Source organism: Nicotiana tomentosiformis, chromosome 8, assembly GCF_000390325.3.
Source record: "Nicotiana tomentosiformis chromosome 8, ASM39032v3, whole genome shotgun sequence".
Classification (NCBI taxonomy): Eukaryota; Viridiplantae; Streptophyta; class Magnoliopsida; order Solanales; family Solanaceae; genus Nicotiana; species Nicotiana tomentosiformis.
This window is the reverse complement of record NC_090819.1, coordinates 124,078,330-124,084,329: the sequence shown is the minus strand read 5'-3', so window position 1 is coordinate 124,084,329 and position 6,000 is coordinate 124,078,330.

Here is a 6,000-nt window from a genome sequence, read left to right as displayed (position 1 = left end):
TCAACAAACTGCTCAATTTATTGAGTTACTTACACCAATTGAGGACGATGACTCGGCGCTCTGGGGGAGTTTGAGATGGTGGAAAATGCCAACTCCCATTTCCAGATCTGTCACGACCCCAAATTCCCTCCGTAGGATGTCGTGATGGCACCTAGTCTCTAAGACTAGGTAAGCCTATCAATGCGGAATAATAATAAATATCTGAAATAAATAAACTACAATTCAAACAATTTCAACTCCCAAAACCTAGTAGAAATAAGTCACAAGCTTCTAAGAATTTATTCTCAATGTCTCTATATGTCAAGGTCTAAATAAAATATAAGGAAGCAACATAAAATGATAGAAGGGGACTCCGGAGTCTGCGGACGCTGGCAGATATACCTCGAAGTCTCCGTGCGCAAGTAACTCACTGAACGTCTAGGCTGGTAAAATATACCTGGATCTGCACAAAAAGATGTGCAGAAGCGTAGTATGAGTACACCACAGCGGTACCCAGTAAGTGCCAAGCCTAACCTCGGTAGAGTAGTGACGAGGTCAGGTGAGGCCATACTGGAATATAATAATGGCATGGTAAAATGTTTATCAATGTAGTAAAATAAAATGACATTGGAAATGAATCAAATAGTATGTCACATTTAATGACATCAAATAATTACAAATAATATCTCGTAGAATCAAAACAGAATTTCCTTCAACTTTATGAAAATCACAACAATTAATCGAAAGTAACTATGGCCATAAATCAATATCAACAAGGGCACTCCCGAGGTACCGCCTCGTAGTCCCAAATCATAAATAAATTCACAATATCTCATTTTCTTATATCACCGCGGGAGCCTTCACAATTTATTTAAAGAAAATATTTTTTTCCCGAAATAGCATCCCGCGTTTTAGCCACCCTTATCATACCACATGACCTCTAGTAGTCACCCCTACTAGCCACGCGTATCAAGCCACCCTTATCTCACCGCATGCGTTTCAACACCCAGACCTTATACCACCGCATGCGTATCAATATCACAATATATCACAATTTGTACCTCAAGTGCTCAAATAATTTAACTTGCCAAAATAATTCAACAACAATATTTTTCCACAATAAAGAGCTCACGGCTCATGCCAAAATAAATCATCAATAATAGTTTTCCACAATAAAGAGCTCACGGCTCATGTCAAAATAATTCAACAATAATATTTTTCCACAATAAAGAGCTCACGGCTCATGTCAAAATAATTCAACAATAATAGTTTTCCACAATAAAGAGCTCACGACTCCCTCACAATGAGTTTAAAAATATTCAGGAGTAAATAATTTAGGAAAATAATATTTCAAAATCTTTACTACGTTGCTTCAATATCAAGTTTAAAAATGTCAAATACTTCATATTAATAATATTTAATTTAAAGAAAATCAACCTTCAAATAATGCATAGAATAAAAGAAACCAAGTTTCAACTAAACAGGTAAAACAATTAGTAAGAAAAGATCAAACAAATTTGAAGTATATATCTCAGACCAATGATGAAGAATATAACAAGATAAAATAATTTAATAAAATGCGCAACAGTGATCTATACAATTTTAAAATATAATCTTTCGCAATTTAGCCCGTGTACACACTCGTCACCTCATGCACACTACTTTCAACATATTTCAATAATCACATCAATACCAATCCTAGGGAAAATTTCCCCCACACAAGGTTAGACAAGTCACTTACCTCGACTTGCTCCAATTTAATCAAGTATTATGCTTTTTTCTCGATTTTCTGACTCCGATCGACTCGTATCTAGTCATAATTAATTCGATACAGTCAACAAAAATTATAGTAATCACTTTCATAAGAAAATATTATATTTTCATTAAAAATCCGAAATTAGCTCAAAATTAGTCCGTGGGGCCCATATCTCAGAATCCGGTGAAACTTATAAAATCCGACAACCCATTCAATTACGAGTCCACCCATACCAATTTTACCAAAATCCGATAACAACTCGACCTCCAAATCTTAAATTTTCGTTTTTGGAAGATTTTGCAAAAATCTTGATTTCTTCCATTTAAATCCGAAATAAATGATGAATATGACCATGGATTTATGAAATATAATCACATTTGGATATAGAACACTTACCCAAGTTGAAGTCTTGAAGAAATCCTCAAAATCGCCCAAGAACCGTGCTCCAAAACTCCAAAACGAAATGAAGGAAATGACCATTTTTGGTACTTAAGTTTCTGCCCCAAAAACACTATTCCGGTCGCTAAAAGTCCAATCCCGTCGCTAAAAGTGCACACAAGGACTATTTACACCAGCAGTTTTATTTCACTAAAAAGGCTCTAACTCCATCATACGAACTCGGAATTCGACGATTCTTGTTCCTATGAGTCACAAATAAAACTACGAACCCATTCGTTCAATCGAAACTCAATTCGGAGCTCATTTGCTCAATGTGATACCAATTTCGCTCGTTAAACAATTAACTCATATTTCGCGCTTAAAACTCAATCGCGACTTGATGAAATTAGACCAAACTTTCCAGATCACTCCTATAATTCATTATCAAAATGTCGAAAGTCTCGAAATCGAATTTCGATCTCTAGAACTAAAAATGGACTTTTGGATCATTACATGCTTATGTTGAAAACATCAAACTCTTTCTCGACAGCCTGTAGTGTATTAATCATAACTTCTTGTACTCAACTCCAACTGCCAAACGGTTTAAAGTTCTGCAAACTAGATACAAAGTACTATAACTTTCAGGTTTTTCTCATCGTCCAACTCCTTATAGATTGCGAGATATAAGCTCCCAAAGTCAGCCCTGTGCAGCAGAAATTTCTGGCGATGCACACTGCTGTAGCAAAAATCTGCAGTACCAGCTTCAGTCAATCGATCATAACATTTTGTATAAATGTCTGAATGATAAATGGTTTATCATTCTGGAAACTAGAATCAAAGAGCTACAACTTTCATGTTTTGATAATGTTCAAAATCCTTATAGATTTTGAGATATAAGCTTCGAAAGTCAGCTGTGCGATTGCACCGGTTGCTGTCCAAAAATAGCTTCTGCAGCAGAAATATTCCAGCAGTTCTTTTTTGTCCGAAATCCATTCCGTTAACCTTCCGAAATCCATCCGAGGCCCTCGGGACCTTAACCAAATATACCAACATATCCCAAAATACAATATGAACTTAGTTGAGGCTTCAAACCATGCCAAACAACGCCGAAATTACGAATCGCGCATCGAATCGAATTATGAGTTTTCAATTCTTCCAACTTCTATATTTTGCGCCGAAACATACCAAATCAATTCCGATTGACCTCAAATTTTGTACACAAGTCATAAATGATATAACTGAGTTATGAAAATTTTCAGAATCGGATTTCGACCCCGATATCAAAAAGTCAACCCCTCGGTCAAACTTCCCAAAAATTCAACTTTCGGCATTTCAAGCCTAATTTCACTACGGACTTCCAAATAAAATTTTGATCATGCTCCTAAGTCCAAAATCACCATACGGAGCTGTTGGAATCATCAAAATTCTATTCCGGGGTCGTTTGCACATAATTCGACATCCGATCACTATTTGAACTTAAACTTTAAATTTTTCATCAAAATTCCATATCTCGGGCTAGGGACCTTGGAATTTGATTCCGGGCATACGCCTAAGTCCCAAATAATGATACGGACCTACCGGGACTGTCAAAACACTTATCCGAGTCCGTTTTCTCAAAATGTTGACCAAAGTCAACTCAATTGAGTTTTAAAGCTCTAATTCACATTTTAATTCATTTTTCACCTGAAAACTTTCCAAAATTTTTTTACTGACTGCACACGCAAGTCGAGTAATTGTAAATAGTACTTAGATCACATAATTAATCATTAAATTTAAAGATGACATTTTGGGTCATCACATTCTCCACCTCTAAAACAAACGTTCGTCCTCGAACGGAGTTAGAAAAAGTACCTGAGCTTGTGAATAAGTGTGGATAACAACTGCGTATATCATGCTCAGTCTCCCAAGTCGCCTCCTTGACCGGATGACCCCTCCACTGAACCTTCACGGAAGCAATGTTCTTTGACCTCAACTTTCGAACATGCCTATCCAAAATAGCCATTAGTTCCTCAACATAAGATAGATTCTTGTCCAACTGAACCGAACTGAAGTCTAGCACATGAGACGGATCGCCGTGATATTTCCGAAGCATGGAAACATGGAATACCGGATGACCGGCAAAGAGACTAGGTGATAGTGCAAGTTTGTAAGCCACCTCTCCAACTCTCTCAAGAATCTCAAAAGGCCCAATATACCTAGGGCTCAAATTGCCCTTCTTCCCGAACCTCATCACACCCTTCATAGACGAAACCCAGAGCAATACCCGCTCACCAACCATGAATGCAACATCACGAACCTTCCGATTCACATAACTCTTCTGTCTAGATTGGGCTGTATGAAGTCAATCCTGAATCAACTTAACCTTTTCCAAGGCATCCTGAACCAAGTCTGTACCCAATAGCCTAGCCTCGCCCGGTTCGAACCAACCCACTGGGGACTGGCACCACCTACCATACAAGGCTTCATACTGAGCCATCTGAATGCACGACTGACAACTGTTGTTGTAAGCAAGCTACGCAAGTGGTAAGAACTGATCCCAAGCACCCCCAAAATCTAACACACACGCACGAAGCATATCCTCCAGTATCTGAATAGTGCGTTCGAACTGCTCGTCCGTCTGAGGGTGAAATGTTGTACTGAACTCTACCCGAGTACCCAACTCATGTTGTACTACCCTCTAGAACCGTGATGTAAACTGCATACCTCGGTCAAAGATGATAGATACCGGTATGCCGTGAAATCTGGCAATCTCGCGAATATAGATTCGAGCCAACTGCTCGGAAGAGTAGGTAGTCATCATAGGATTGCAATGAGCTGACTTGGCCAATCTACCCACAATCACCCAAGCTGCATTGAACTTCCTCTGAGTCCGTGGGAGCCCAACAACGAAATCCATAGTGATCCTCTCCCATTTCCATTCTAGAATCACTAACTTCTGAAGCAATCCACTCGGTCGTTGATGCTCATATTTCACTTGTTGACAATTTAGACACCGAGCTACATACTCCACTATGTCTTTCTTCATCTTTCTCCACCAATAATATTGCCTCAAGTCCTGCTACATCTTCGCAGCACCCGGATGTATGGAGTACCACGAATTATCAGCCTCCTGGAGAATCAATTCACGAAAACCATCTACATTAGGCACACATAGCCTGCCCTGCATCCGTAATACATCTTCATCTCCAATAGTGACTTCCTTAGTATCGCCGTGCTGAACTGTGTCCTTAAGGACCAGCAAATAGGGGTCATCATACTGACGCTCCCTGATACGATCATAAAGAGAAGACTGAGAAACCACACAAGCCAAAACTCGACTCGGCTCAAAAATATCCAATATGACAAACTGGTTGGCCAAGGCCTGAATATCCAAGGCCAAAGGCCTCTTTGCTATCGGTAAATATGCTAAGCTGCCCAAACTCTTCGCCTTACTACTCAAGGCATCGACCACTACATTGGCCTTCCCAGGATGATAGAGAATGGTGATGTCATAATCCTTAAGCAACTCCAACCACCTCTGCTGCCGCAAATTAAGATCATTATGTTTAAATAGATGCTAACTCAAGGTCATGGACCGGATAATTCTTCTCATGTTCCTTTAACTGTCGGGACGCGTAGGCAATCACCCTACTGTCTTACATCAACATTGTGCCGAGACCAATACGCGACACATCACAATACACAGTATAAGACCCTGAACCTATAGGTAATACCAACATTGGGGCTGTAGTCAAAGTTGTCTTGAGCTTTTGGAAGCTGTCCTCACATTCCTCGGTCCATCTGAATATAGCACCCTTCTGGGTCAATCTGGTCTTAATAGTTGTTCATAATCAATTACAAAATCGTCAATTAACTTCATGTTAACAAAAATCTCATTACAAACCTTC